The following is a 16,562-nucleotide window of genomic DNA, read 5'->3' on the forward strand; positions in this document are numbered from 1 at the left end:
TTGCGGACCGACACTATGCGATATGTCCGGTAACTTTAGGGTCATCTGGATTAATCTGCGGGACTGGGCTTTGGTGACACTCCCTTTAAGGCAACTATTCTTTATTTATAAGTGATCCTTTATTATTTAAAGGTACCAGATTAGAAGACATGGCAGCTTTATGTATAATAGCGTCACATCTGTCCATGTGGTGTATCGGGTATTTCTGCTCCGCTCCTTTGAAGATAATGGGACTAAGCTGCAGTACCACACATAGACAGCTGTGGCACTGTTCTTGAAAGAAAGCAGCCATGTTTATTAATCCTGTAAACCCTTTAAGGACTGCTTATTTTAGGGTGTCGGCAACATGGCAACTGCTGATCAGCAACTGTATTCATCTGAAACCCTGCCCACCCATGGCAGCCATATTACTGTACAATACCTATTGTGCAGTCACTGGATGGCTTTACCCGCATACGGTTGGCGGTACTGCAGCCGCTATATGTGCCACTGTTCTCACTCTCATTATACAAGGTCAAACTTATATAATAACGTATATGCAATGTGTAATACATGTATATAGCATTGGACACTCATTCCAGACAGAGAATTTACTCCGTAGTCATGGATTTTCTTAATAAGTGCACTGCATATTTTTATATCTCTATCAAACTATTGTATATAACTATAGAACTGTCCATATATATAACCGATATCTCCTACTGTATACAGCCGGTCCTATCATAATGTAAATAGGGGGTTTTATTGCTGGGGTATATTGTTTTTTAATCTGTTCTCATCATTCAATGTGCAATAAAGTTGTCTGACATTTTACTACACACTGTATGCTGTATACTTGTAGTCATTTTATAGATTCATTACTTTGGAGTTGATATTGGAATTTAGGACCAATGTTTTTGGTTTTCCTTATTCCAAATATCAAAAAAAAAATTAACGTGGACCTGTCATCTTGACATGTTGTTATATATAGGGCAGAATATTACTGCTACAGGTCCTCACCACTAGTAGTCAAAATGGCGTACAAAATGATTGAATACGGGGGACTCATAGTTACGGTGTATTCACTTGGAGAGAACAATCCCACCTCCCCCTCCCCTTAAGGTGATGATTGATAGGCTACAGTCCTTATGTGCATATACAATAACTTGTCAGTCACAGAGGAGGCGATCAATCGAGGCTCGGGTATTTAGCACATGAATACACTGGACTCATAACAATTAGAGATGAGCGAACACTGTTCGGATAAGCCGTTCCGAACAGCACGCACCCATAGAAATGAATGGAAGCACCTGGCACGTACGCTTTGCCGGCGGCCGGTCGCCGTGCCAGGTGCTTCCATTCATTTCTATTGAAGCGTACTGTTCGGAACGGCTGATCCGAACAGTGTTCGCTCATCTCTAATAACTATAAGCCAGCTGCATTCTTTCAGTGGTCCTACTGGCCAAACAGCACAATTTGTGAGCCAATTTGGTTCCTAGGAGTGAGCACCCGTAGCGGTAATAAACCAACCTCACATCGGGACGCCTCATAAAGTGGTTCTGAAGGATCTGGTATTACAGTTCAGCTCCACTGAAGCGAATAGGACTGAGCTGCAATACTACACACAACCTGTGGAGTGGGGTGGCGCTGTTTTTGGCCAACCTCTTTAAGATAACAAATCCACTTTAATTTTTCCTCCTATATAGTTGTATAATACCACTTTGTTTTTATTTTCCTAAGATGTGTTTTTAAGTAGCATTTTGCATTTAAAATGACATATTTATATAGTAAAAAATTGTAAAAATGATTTTTATACCTAGATAAAAAAATACATGAAATAGAAATGTTATGAAATTTCCTGTACATGTTTTATAGCTATGGTAATGGAAAATGATATGTATACTATGATTGATACGTTTGATAATTTTTTTTAATATGGCTAATAAACTTGTTGAATTAGTTTTTGTTGTATTTCCTATTATTTATAATTATATATATATATATATATATATATATATATATATATAGAGAGAGAGAGAGAGAGATACAGAGAGATGCAGTGTGTGTGTGTGTGTGTTTGTGTGTATGTGTGTATATATATATATATATATATGTGTGTGTATATATATATATATATATATATATAATTTTTTTTATTTTTTTTTATACCATCCCTTGCTTTTCATTCTTCCTCCACTTTCCCAGGTTGCCAGTGCTGTTCAGGGATGACATACTGTATGCCCGGGCCCTGCTATGTAGAAGATGATACGTTTTACTTGCTGTTTCTATAACAGACATTTAGCACCATCTAGAGGATAATTGTATTTTATTGCACTATATATATACAGTATATCCTTCCAAAGGTTCCAGAGAAGATTATGATCACATAACTAAAGAGAAATAAATGGATTTCTCCTATAAGATTGTTCACTCCAAGTCACAGAATCCAAAAACTTTACGTGAGCAATTTTAATACCTAATAAAAGAAATCAGAACAAAGTGTTTATAGTTTGCGATTTATCCCAATGTATGCTAATGTATTCATGGAGATTACTAGCAGATATAAATGTATATCTAACGAAACAAAAATGTTATACATGACCGTAAATCCATAGGAGAGTTTATAGGTGTAGTTGTATTGTAAATGCTTCAACCACAGCGGTGAGCAGACAGAAATCAAATGCATAAAGGCAAACTAATCGTCATCTCCATAGACAAACCTTATCCTAAGAATGGGTAATACCGAAGCCCTCGTTCACATCAGTGTTTGGATTCCATCCAGGGGGAGTCCGCATGGGGAACCCTGATTGGAATACCAAATAGAGATGAGCGAACACTAAAATGTTCGAGGTTCGAAATTCGATTCGAACAGCCGCTCACTGTTCGAGTGTTCGAATGGGTTTCGAACCCCATTATAGTCTATGGGGAACATAAACTCGTTAAGGGGGAAACCCAAATTCGTGTCTGGAGGGTCACCAAGTCCACTATGACACCCCAGGAAATGATACCAACACCCTGGAATGACACTGGGACAGCAGGGGAAGCATGTCTGGGGGCATAAAAGTCACTTTATTTCATGGAAATCCCTGTCAGTTTGCGATTTTCGCAAGCTAACTTTTCCCCATAGAAATGCATTGGCCAGTGCTGATTGGCCAGAGTACGGAACTCGACCAATCAGCGCTGGCTCTGCTGGAGGAGGCGGAGTCTAAGATAGCTCCACACCAGTCTCCATTCAGGTCCGACCTTAGACTCCGCCTCCTCCGGCAGAGCCAGCGCTGATTGGCCGAAGGCTGGCCAATGCATTCCTATGCGAATGCAGACTTAGCAGTGCTGAGTCAGTTTTGCTCAACTACACATCTGATGCACACTCGGCACTGCTACATCAGATGTAGCAATCTGATGTAGCAGAGCCGAGGGTGCACTAGAACCCCTGTGCAAACTCAGTTCACGCTAATAGAATGCATTGGCCAGCGCTGATTGGCCAATGCATTCTATTAGCCCGATGAAGTAGAGCTGAATGTGTGTGCTAAGCACACACATTCAGCACTGCTTCATCAAGCCAATACAATGCATTAGCCAGTGCTGATTGGCCAGAGTACGGAATTCGGCCAATCAGCGCTGGCTCTGCTGGAGGAGGCGGAGTCTAAGATCGCTCCACACCAGTCTCCATTCAGGTCCGACCTTAGACTCCGCCTCCTCCGGCAGAGCCAGCGCTGATTGGCCGAAGGCTGGCCAATGCATTCCTATGCGAATGCAGACTTAGCAGTGCTGAGTCAGTTTTGCTCAACTACACATCTGATGCACACTCGGCACTGCTACATCAGATGTAGCAATCTGATGTAGCAGAGCCGAGGGTGCACTAGAACCCCTGTGCAAACTCAGTTCACGCTAATAGAATGCATTGGCCAGCGCTGATTGGCCAATGCATTCTATTAGCCCGATGAAGTAGAGCTGAATGTGTGTGCTAAGCACACACATTCAGCACTGCTTCATCAAGCCAATACAATGCATTAGCCAGTGCTGATTGGCCAGAGTACGGAATTCGGCCAATCAGCGCTGGCCAATGCATTCTATTAGCCCGATGAAGTAGAGCTGAATGTGTGTGCTAAGCACACACATTCAGCACTGCTTCATCAAGCCAATACAATGCATTAGCCAGTGCTGATTGGCCAGAGTACGGAATTCGGCCAATCAGCGCTGGCTCTGCTGGAGGAGGCGGAGTCTAAGGTCGGACCTGAATGGAGACTGGTGTGGAGCGATCTTAGACTCCGCCTCCTCCAGCAGAGCCAGCGCTGATTGGCCGAATTCCGTACTCTGGCCAATCAGCACTGGCTAATGCATTGTATTGGCGTGATGAAGCAGTGCTGAATGTGTGTGCTTAGCACACACATTCAGCTCTACTTCATCGGGCTAATAGAATGCATTGGCCAGCGCTGATTGGCCGAATTCCGTACTCTGGCCAATCAGTGCTGGCCAATGCATTCTATTAGCTTGATGAAGCAGAGTGTGCACAAGGGTTCAAGCGCACCCTCGGCTCTGATGTAGCAGAGCCGAGGCTGCACAAGGGTTCAAGCGCACCCTCGGCTCTGATGTAGGAGAGCCGAGGGTGCACTTGAACCCTTGTGCAGCCTCGGCTCTGCTACATCAGAGCCGAGGGTGCGCTTGAACCCTTGTGCACACTCTGCTTCATCAAGCTAATAGAATGCATTGGCCAGCGCTGATTGGCCAATGTATTCTATTAGCCTGATGAAGTAGAGCTGAATGTGTGTGCTAAGCACACACATTCAGCTCTACTTCATCGGGCTAATAGAATGCATTGGCCAGCGCTGATTGGCCAGAGTACGGAACTCGACCAATCAGCGCTGGCTCTGCTGGAGGAGGCGGAGTCTAAGATCGCTCCACACCAGTCTCCATTCAGGTCCGACCTTAGACTCCGCCTCCTCCAGCAGAGCCAGCGCTGATTGGCCGAATTCCGTACTCTGGCCAATCAGCACTGGCTAATGCATTGTATTGGCGTGATGAAGCAGTGCTGAATGTGTGTGCTTAGCACACACATTCAGCTCTACTTCATCGGGCTAATAGAATGCATTGGCCAATCAGCGCTGGCCAATGCATTCTATTAGCGTGAACTGAGTTTGCACAGGGGTTCTAGTGCACCCTCGGCTCTGCTACATCAGATTGCTACATCTGATGTAGCAGTGCCGAGTGTGCATCAGATGTGTAGTTGAGCAAAACTGACTCAGCACTGCTAAGTCTCTGCATTCGCATAGGAATGCATTGGCCAGCCTTCGGCCAATCAGCGCTGGCTCTGCCGGAGGAGGCGGAGTCTAAGGTCGGACCTGAATGGAGACTGGTGTGGAGCGATCTTAGACTCCGCCTCCTCCAGCAGAGCCAGCGCTGATTGGTCGAGTTCCGTACTCTGGCCAATCAGCGCTGGCCAATGCATTCTATTAGCCCGATGAAGTAGAGCTGAATGTGTGTGCTTAGCACACACATTCAGCTCTACTTCATCAGGCTAATAGAATACATTGGCCAATCAGCGCTGGCCAATGCATTCTATTAGCTTGATGAAGCAGAGTGTGCACAAGGGTTCAAGCGCACCCTCGGCTCTGATGTAGCAGAGCTGAGGGTGCACAAGGGTTCAAGTGCACCCTCGGCTCTCCTACATCAGAGCCGAGGGTGCGCTTGAACCCTTGTGCAGCCTCGGCTCTGCTACATCAGAGCCGAGGGTGCGCTTGAACCCTTGTGCACACTCTGCTTCATCAAGCTAATAGAATGCATTGGCCAGCACTGATTGGCCAGAGTACGGAATTCGGCCAATCAGCGCTGGCCAATGCATCCCTATGGGAAAAAGTTTATCTCACAAAAATCACAATTACACACCCGATAGAGCCCCAAAAAGTTATTTTTAATAACATTCCCCCCTAAATAAAGGTTATCCCTAGCTATCCCTGCCTGTACAGCTATCCCTGTCTCATAGTCACAAAGTTCACATTCTCATATGACCCGGATTTGAAATCCACTATTCGTCTAAAATGGAGGTCACCTGATTTCGGCAGCCAATGACTTTTTCCAATTTTTTTCAATGCCCCCAGTGTCGTAGTTCCTGTCCCACCTCCCCTGCGCTGTTATTGGTGCAAAAAAGGCGCCAGGGAAGGTGGGAGGGGAATCGAATTTTGGCGCACTTTACCACGTGGTGTTCGATTCGATTCGAACATGGCGAACACCCTGATATCCGATCGAACATGTGTTCGATAGAACACTGTTCGCTCATCTCTAATACCAAACACAAATGCAAAGCGCTGTACTGTAAAAGCGCATGGACCCCATAGACTATAATGGGGTCCGTGTGCTTACCGCCAGATCTCTGCAGGGATCATGTGGACAGGAAAGTAATTCCCAATCTGCGGGCAGCGCGTGGCAAGCACACGGACCCCATTATAGTCTATGGGGTCCGTGTGCTTTGACAGCACAGCACTTTCCACTTGCGTTTGGTATTCCGTTAGGGGGTTCCTCATGTGGACTCCCCTGGATGGAATCCAAACGCAGATGTGAACAGGGCATAAGAATCAGCGATGCAAAACAGAATCCCATTGACTTCAATGGGTTTCGATTAATGTGCATAACACATTGAAATGAATGGGAGGCTTTTTAACCCATTGATTGCAATCTGTTACGCGCATTAAACGGAACCCATTGAAGTCAATGGGATTCTGTTTTGCAGCGCTGATTCATATGTGAGTTATCATGCCGGAATCAGCACCGCGTTACTCATGTGAATGCTCCCTGAAAGAGGTTTTTACAGGCTGGGAGCATTTGGATACTGTGACCTTTCCTCAGTACAAAAACGTATCTTACACAGATCAAAAATGACAATTCAATAAGATGTACGACATCCGTTTTTTTTTTTGTTTGTGGCTCCCAATTTGTATTGTTGATGTGAAAGTGGCCTAATAGATATACCCAAGCGCGCTTTGAGAGGTCTTGAAAGCCTCACAATATAAATGATTTTACTAATGTGCCTTTAAAGTGTACCAAGAGCAGCAGACGGGGCACAGGAAAAGGCTCATTTTGGCTTATGGGCCGACAATGTCATTAGTCATGAGAGTTAACCAGATTTCCTCATCACTTCTCTGGCACATATTGAATCAATAGTGAGTGCTGTGCACATATTTAGTTATACACACACTTCGCATCTCCTCCCTGTTAGGAGCTATTGACATTTTCTTTGAGATTTGGAGGATATTTTGTCCGGGTCCCCTGTGCCTTGGCTGGAGAATTCAGCAGCAGAATTTGGAGCGTTATCAGCCGCAGACAAACATTGGAGACCAGCCTTTATCCAAACACCTGTCATTCAATTCCAGCACATTATTACTAGGCTGACCCTGGGATCGCAGCAGTCTGGACATCGCCAGATTCTCTGTAATCTGATTAAATGTTAAGTAAACACAGTTTGGCTCAAGAGTAAGAAACTTAAAGTTTTCCAAGTGCTTTGATCATCTACAGATTCTGCAGACCACCAACGTGTGGATGTCAAATATGGCATTCTATTATGTGGCACCTAGACCCCAGCGCAGCTGCTGTTCTTCTAAGATCTGCCAAATTACTTTAATTAATATGATGGGCACCGAGTCACATGGGCGTTTTCATTCTAGATGACTTTCGACTTCCAAAAATTGTTTTTCAATTTGGCAATTTTTAGGATTCTACATAATTGACACAGTCACATATAATACGATAGAGAAAGACGGGGCCCTGGATTGTATATGAAAGCATGACATTATTGTTATTGGGATTTCATGCTGATATATCCCTTGGTTGTGCATCGATGTATTGCGGAGTCCACCTCTTGGAGTGCCAGCAACTATTTAAAGGAGCTGTCTTACAAATAGATATTGATATACTGAGTAGATCAGATACAAAAATAACAAGAAAAAAAAATGTCTCTTCAGTCTAGATGTTGCTGATATATACTTGTTATGGAGCTATATTGATTCACTAGCAGTTACCTGCGACTTCGTCTGCGGGTTGGCGGTGGCGCTGAACCGCTTATATTTCTTGTCCCCCCATCTCTGCCCCAAGATTCTTGTCCTCCCATCTCTGCCTCCAATTTCTTGCCCCCCCATCTCTTCCCCCAGTTTCTTGTCCCCCCCTTCATCTGCCCCCAGTTTCTTGTCCTCCCCTTCATCTGCCCCCAGTTTCTTGTCCCCCCCATCTCTGCCCCCAGTTTCTTGTCCCCCATCTCTGCTCCCAGTTTCTTGTCCCCCATCTCTGCCCCCAGTTTCTTGTCCCCCCATCTCTGCCCCCAGTTTCTTGTCCCCCCCTTCATCTGCCCCCAGTTTCTTGTCCCCCCATCTCTGCCCCCAGTTTCTTGTCCCCCCATCTCTGCTCCCAGTTTCTTGTCCCCCCTTCATCTGCCCCCAGTTTCTTGTCCCCCCATCTCTGCCGCCAGTTTCTTGTCCCCCCATCTCTGCTCCCAGTTTCTTGTCCCCCCATCTCTGCCCCCAGTTTCTTGTCCCCCCTTCATCTGCCCCCAGTTTCTTGTCCCCCCATCTCTGCCCCCAGTTTCTTGTCCCCCCATCTCTGCCCCCAGTTTCTTGTCCCCCATCTCTGCTCCCAGTTTCTTGTCCCCCCATCTCTGCCCCCAGTTTCTTGTCCCCCCTTCATCTGCCCCCAGTTTCTTGTCCCCCCATCTCTGCCCCCAGTTTCTTGTCCCCCCATCTCTGCTCCCAGTTTCTTGTCCCCCCTTCATCTGCCCCCCGTTTCTTGTCCCCCCATCTCTGCCCCCAGTTTCTTGTCCCCCCATCTCTGCTCCCAGTTTCTTGTCCCCCCATCTCTGCCCCCAGTTTCTTGTCCCCCCATCTCTGCCCCCAGTTTCTTGTCCCCCATCTCTGCTCCCAGTTTCTTGTCCCCCCATCTCTGCCCCCAGTTTCTTGTCCCCCCATCTCTGCTCCCAGTTTCTTGTCCCCCCATCTCTGCCCCCAGTTTCTTGTCCCCCCATCTCTGCTCCCAATTTCTTGTCCCCCCATCTCTGCCCCCAGTTTCTTGTCCCCCCATCTCTGCCCCCAGTTTCTTGTCCCCCCATCTCTGCTCCCAGTTTCTTGTCCCCCCATCTCTGCCCCCAGTTTCTTGTCCCCCCATCTCTGCCCCCAGTTTCTTGTCCCCCCATCTCTGCCCCCAGTTTCTTGTCCCCCCAACTCTGCTCCCAGTTTCTTGTCCCCCCATCTCTTCCCCCAGTTTCTTGTCCTCCCATCTCTTCCCCCAATTTCTTGTCTAGGGGCCACACGGTGGCTCTGTGGTTAGCACTGCAGCCTTGCAGCGCTGAAGTCCTTGGTTCGAATCCTGACAAGGGCAAAAAAACCATCTGCAGGGAGTTTGTATGTTCTCTCCGTGTTTGCGTGGATTTCCATCCCATACCTCAAAGACATACTGATAGGGAAAAATGTGCATTGTGAGCTCTATGTGGGACTCACAATCTACATAAAAAAAATAAAAAATCAATGGAAATCTGGTGGACACCATTATAGGTTTCCACGTGTAACCGCTGTTTAAGCAGATAAGGTTTTTGTCTTTCAGGATCTCAAGCAGACCCGGAAGATGGAAACCCGAATACCAATGTGAACCTAGTGTTCCGAAAACAGGCAACAATGGCCAAATATATACTATCAAATTGGGCTTCTAGAGATAGTCTGAAGGATAATCTATTTATTAAGCTCTGACCATGGGTCTGCCATATTTTCCCTCCATCACTTATATATTATTCAAAGATTCCTCTCGAGAACAAAAGGTGGAGTAGTACTAAGACTTGCACAATAACTATATATAAGGATAAAACGGAACTACACCTGATAATCCTAGAAATAGACTACAGCTAACGCATTTCTACACTTTATTAACACTATCATGCACAGCATTAGGAACACTTTCCCCTGCTCCATTGATGTATTTCTGCTGAGAGGGGTAAATCTAGTAAAAGATGTGCATCACAGAGTAAATACAATGATCCATATACTTGTGTGAACCTCTACTAACGCACTAGAAATTAATAGTGCAGAAACAAAGATTTATTAGATTAACAGAATAAGGCCTAGTTCACATCTGCTTTTGGTATTCCATTCGGGGAGTCCGCATGGGGAACTCCCTTGAACGGAATACCGAACGCATTGGCAAGCGGTGAGCACACAGACCCCATAGACTATAATGGGGTCCGTGTGTTTTCCGCGCGTTGTACACACGAGTCATGCTTAGAGGAAAGTAGTACATAACATAATTTTCTCTCCGCATGTTCTATGCAGAAAACACTTGGATCCCATTATAGTCTATAGCCAGTGCTTTCATAATCTCACCGCTTGCCAATGCATTTGTTTTTCTGTTCGGGGGGTCCCCTTGCAGACTCCCCAAATGGAATACCAAATGAAGATGTGAACCAGGAGTAAAGCATATTGTAGATACTCCACTAAAACCTTCTAACTTTTGGGATTACACTGGTCAACAGCCAAAATGTTTCGGGCATCAAACCAGTTGTTCTTAACTAATTTTGGGGTGCTAAGATTGAAATTGATGCAAAAATTTTAAAATTGGCTTTACTTTTCATGATATAGACGTGCATTTTATATTTCTATTTATATTTGGTTAAGAAAGCCTACCACCTGTATTTTGGCTGCAAAATAGGCGACCAGGACAAGAGTTGGGCTCCACACATATGCTGTAATACATGTTCTTCAAATCTCAGACAGTGATTGAACCGGAAGAGACAGTCTATGCCGTTTGCAGTGCCAATGGTCTGGAGAGAGCCATCTGACCATAGTGACAATTGCTACTTCTGCAAGGTGCCTCCAATTGGGAAAGGAATTTCAAAAAGAAAGAAATGGACTTTACAGTATCCGAATATTCTATCTGCGATACGCCCAGTAACATTCTCCAGAAACATTCTCGCTCGATTCCACTGACGAGGAAGAAGAAGGAGTTTGTCATGAACCATCTACCTCGTCAGATCCAGATTTTCCTGCATCACTCTCCACTGAACCGCACCTTATATCGCAAAGTGAACTTAACGATCTTGTTAGAGATCTAGACCTGCCCAAGAGTAAGGCCGAGCTCTTAGGTTCCAGACTTCAACAGTGGAATCTGTTGGCAGATGATGTTCAAATTTCTTTCTTTAGGAACCGTCAACAGTCTCTTGTCCAATTCTTCTTCATGGAGGGTCATCTTGTTGTATGCAATAACGTTTGTGGTTTAATGGATGCTCTCAAAATCAGCTATAACCCCGATGAGTGGAGGCTATTTATCGATTCATCAAAGCTAAGTCTTAAAGCTGTCTTACTTCACAATGGCAATGCACTACCATCAGTTCCAATTGGTTATGCTGTTCACATGAAGGAAACCTATAACAACATGAAAGAGCTCTTGAGATGCATAAACTATGATCAACATCTGTGGTGCCTCTGTGGTGACTTGAAGGTGGTAGCGCTAGTGCTTGGTCTATAGGGAGGAGACACCAAGTACTGCTGCTTCCTATGTGAGTGGGACAGTCGTGCAAGATCAGAACACTACAAGAAAAGAGACTGGTCACTCAGAAAGTCACTGCAGCCAGGGGCTAAAAATGTTATGCATCCAGCACTTGTTCAAGCAGGAAAGATTCTGTTACCTCCTTTACATATCAAGCTTGGTCTTATGAAGAATTTTGTAAAGGCAATGGATAGAAATGAAGAGGCATTCAAATATCTCCTCTGTAAGTTCCAAGGTTGAGTGAAGCGAAGATAAAAGCAGGAGTCTTTATTGGTCCTCAGATTCGTATGCTTCTTCAAGATGACGAGTTTTGCCATTTGCTGCGTGGCAAAGAAAAGACTGCATGGGAAGCATTCAAGTTAGTCGTGACTAATTTCTTGGGAAACACCAAAGCAGATAATTATGAAGAGTTGGTTGAAAATCTCCTGAAGGCATATAAAAACCTGGGATGTAACATGTCTTTAAAGATTCATTTCTTACACTCTCATCTAGACTTCTTTGCACCAAAGTGTGGAGCGGTGAGCGATGAACATGGTGAACGATTTCATCAGGAAATTGCGACTATGGAAAAGAGATATCAGGGTAAATGGAACCCATCAATGCTTGCAGACTACTGCTGGACAATTATCAGAGACAATCCCATGTCTGAATACAAGAGACGTGAGTAAAGGAGCCGAATAGCAATTCAATAAGGATCTACGTTCCAAAGTTCAATAAACATACTTCATTTGTAAAAAATTCTTAGATATGACTATAAATTATAGTTGATTTTAGATAGAACTAAGTTTCCTAAGAATATATTTCCAAAATTTTAAAAACAGTAAACTTGCACCTCTATTATTGCAGAAGTAATAAATATGTATCATATTCTATACAATTCACAAAACAGTAAAATGAGAACTCTTCGATATCATAGAAACTAGAGCCAATTGACACTTTTCCTTGTGATATTTGAATTCAGCACATAAAAATCATTAGGGAATGACTCATTTCATTTCAGAAACAAACAACTTTTGAAAATTTGTTGACCAGTGTTATCAGATATGAGCATGAGTTCCCACAGCTCCACAGATTCCATGGCTGACGTTAGGTTCATACTAACATTCGGGTTTACGTTGTAAGCGGACTCGAAAAAACAAAAACCCAATCTGTTAAAATAGTGGTTTCCTGTGGAAACATCCAGACCCCATAGATTATAATAGGGTCCGCTGGGTTTCCGCCTGAAATTTTTTTCAAATGAAATGGGGGACTGAATCCCTGAACGGAACCTAGCCTAATTCAGCAACAGAGTCTATGGCTTGAGACTCCCCATTGATTAGGCTCATTGATCTGGGCTTAATCAATGGAAGAAAGCCACGGCAGAATGCCGATGTCGTGGGGCATGGAAAACGAAGAGGAATCTGAGGTGGATAACCTCTCTTCCTTTTATACCATGTCTACTTACCCTTAGACAGTTTTTATAAATTGGTTCCGATATACCAGTTTTGCTTGGAGTTTTGATCATATTATGTAGGGTGGGGTTACAAAGTTAGGGACCAGTTGGGGTTATAACATTTATCTCCTATCGAATGGAAAATGTTTTAGGCCAGGTAACCACTTAATAGTAGATATAGTTCAACAAGTTATTCCAACCTCTGACTCCACAATTGTTCCTTAACCCTGGGCCAGTGAAATGTTTTTTGGGAACCCAGTTGACCAGTTATTCGAAGATTGAATCAGTCTTGGCGCTTCAAAGATAGAATGAACCTTTAGTCTTCCATGGCCAGACCAATTGTTTCTGCTATATAACATCTGGTCTTCCATTCTTTTACATAAAGATAAGTAACACTGTTCCCTATAAATGACTTACTATGACGGCAACTGGTCAGAGGTTGTCAGCTACAGGAAATACTACAATGTTCCCAATTTGTTCCTGATCAATATATATCATTCGTGGGATCAGAGTCCTGAAGAACTGAGCATTTGAGGTGGATTAGTTGACAAACTCTCATAATATTTGCTTATGCCCCTTGCGCTCTGGTTTTTCCACTCTATGTAGTCAGGAGCATATAATGTGAATGATTAAAGGTCCTGCTTTGATCTGTCAGGACAGCAAGAATTTAGTTTGATCTACAATGTCTGGTTTGGTTTAAGACTTATTTAATTCCTTCCATATTGAGGTCACATTTCCTTAGATAATAAACACTTTTCATGATAAATGCTGAAAGTGGGAACCAAAACAGAATATATACAAAGTGCCGAAGCTTCTACAGTTCATCATAGGAGTGTAAAAAGAAAACGTGCAAAATGAACATGAGTATTCAGATATGTATTGTTCTTGGCCTTTGTCGTGACTTGTCATATCATGAAATTTGTGGCTCAAGATGAACAGCTTTGAAAAAAACATGGTTTTGTGATATATGTGCTCTATAAGTGTATTTGTGGTCACCCAGTGGTTGTGAATGGAGGCCTATCAAGGGTTTTGCTGATATATTCCCATAATGGATCGAATGTATATCCTAAACTAATTATCCTAAACAATATTCTCAGAAAGTTAAAAGGGATTCCAAGGAATTTCATTCCCTGCGCAAACTGAAATATAATAAAAATGCACCTCTCAGTTTGGCTGGAGATCCAATGGAGAGTTTCCATTCAGGTTCCTGATCTCTCTACATGTGAACGACACAGCCAGTCAGTGCTTGAAGAGTGATACTCCATTGCAACTGATTGGCTCATGCAGGAAAGACCAGGGACTCTTAGAACTGAGAGGTGAGTATGTAATTTTTTTTTATTTTAAACCTCTGTAGGGTAAAAAAAAAAATCTTGGAACACCCCTTAAAGTTTGGACACATTGTACATTAGGAGCAATTCCAAGATCTCACAGCTTACAGTGCTATAAGGCCCCGTTGACACAGGGCACGGATGGCGGATTTTGGTCCTGATTCTGACACAGAAAGCCGTGTCAGAATATGGCCAAAATCCGCCTGCCACAACCTCTGACAGTTGCGGCACACTGGTCCGGCGTAGGCCCAAATGAATGGGCCTAGTCCGGAGGGTGCTGCTGCGAGGCCGCGGAATCCGCCTAAGGACAGGGCAGCTCGCTTCTTTTTTCCATGAGCGGAACATTCACATGATAATAACACACTTTAGAATAAACTGCATTGCCCAATGCAGAAATCTAAAGCTGAACCTTATTGCAGGCTGTATTTTCTGTCGGTCAGTTCTCTGATTGGCCCCATTCAAATGGACACAATGGCTACCTGTAGCATTTACAGTTTTTTTCCAGACCTAAAGCCACAATACTATAGGTCAGGACATGAAATGAGCAAATCTTTCAAGATTCAGTTCCGGCTTGGATTTTCCAGTTCGGACCAAAAGTTCAGGTTCGGGTTGGGTTGGTTTGGATCAGATCTTTGATTTGTTCTGTACTGGTTTGTTTCAGGCAAGAAGTGCAAATAGATTGTTTGAAAAAGTTGTGTAAGACACTCCAAGGGCTCCTAAGACGTTCTAGCCCCTTATATGAGTTAGGGTAATGAATATGGAATGGTTAGCAAAGCCCAACTGGTCCAAAGACAATTTTAAAACTTTCATCGAGAAATGGCGCTGGTGTGTGAATTCCGGTATAGCCCATTTCTTAGCATTACAGCAATCTTATATATGTGCCCCTTTCTATTTTTGGACATAGATCATAGAACAAAGAACTTAAAGCAATCACTGAACAGCCTGTAAACAATTTGTGTTCTATTCTGGGCCATGTAGCATTAATACTAGCTGTTAGTATACAGTAGCGGCTGCTACTGCTTAGTGAATGACTATTAAGTGTGTCTGAACTAGCGCGTGCAGTAATGTCCATGTGATACTCACTGGAATGGCTTCATTCACAAACTGGAAGCATATGTTCACTATCGCCCCGGGCCAGCGCTGATTTATTAGCCGTGGCTGTAGCTGTGCTTCTGATTTAAGAAGAAAAGACAGTAGCTTTCCGCACTTTCTTGGTTTTGCAGTTGTGAATCTGCCTTCCACATGGGCCCTTGATCTGCTGTTAAAAAATAGCCCAAGATAAGAACGAACTGCTCTGCACATTTTTCACTATATCGTCAGATAAATCTTATTTTTGTTTTCCCTTAGGCAATAGGTGTAACTTTATGTAAGATTTATGGGAGGAATGAGGCTATGCCTGTGAGATGTGTTGTGGGCAGGGCTGGTTTTAGACAAAGGTGGCCTGGGGCAAAATGAAAAGCGGGGCCCGAATTGCTGATATACCAACAACGTCATCATGTTCAGTGAATTTAGAAGGCAATGCAACACTTCCAGTCTCAACCCCTTTAATAATGCCCCCTTTCTGCCCCCAAAACAGTAATAACAAGCCCCATTTTCCAACATACAATTCAAATATTCACCTATGTACCGCCTAATAGATTTTTGCACCCCCTCATCAGTTATTGTATCGCCTCCTTATAGATAACTAGCCTCTGCCTGCAACTTCGTCTGCAGGTTGTTGGAGTGGAAGATCCGTCTATATTCAACAAATTGCTGGCATTGATGGTTTGCCTGCTCTGGCGTTTTGGCAGCTCTTAAGCTGTCCTGCTGCTGAACTTGTTCCTCACACCATGCCTGTGATTATTCGGGCATCTCAGCAGCTCACTGGGACACCATATAATGAGCATGTTGTTGGCGTTGATGATTCGCATGCTCCGACGTTCCAGCAACTCTCAATCTTGCCTGCCGCTGAACTCGTTCCTCGCGCTGTGCCCGTGATTGTTGCAGCATCTCAGCAGCTCGCTGGGATGCCATATAATGAGCAGAGGCTGTTTCTGTAAATCCGGACTTGGTGGTCAGTAGAGTCTCATATGGCTGAGATAGGAATACTCCTTTAAGATATATCTGAAAGAAAGGCATGAAACAAACATTTGCAATAGAATGATAGCCCTCTTTCATCTAATAAATATAAATTGGGATCTATTCCCTTAGACAGTGGAGCTGGCAGCTTCTGGGATGTAATCCAAATTCAGTCAATGCATCACCGTAAATAAATAAATAAAAAGACGACTGAGGCTTCAACACTATTACAATAAATCAATTTCAGGAGTCCTCGT

Source organism: Leptodactylus fuscus, chromosome 3 (genome assembly GCF_031893055.1).
Source record: "Leptodactylus fuscus isolate aLepFus1 chromosome 3, aLepFus1.hap2, whole genome shotgun sequence".
Lineage (NCBI taxonomy): Eukaryota > Metazoa > Chordata > Amphibia > Anura > Leptodactylidae > Leptodactylus > Leptodactylus fuscus.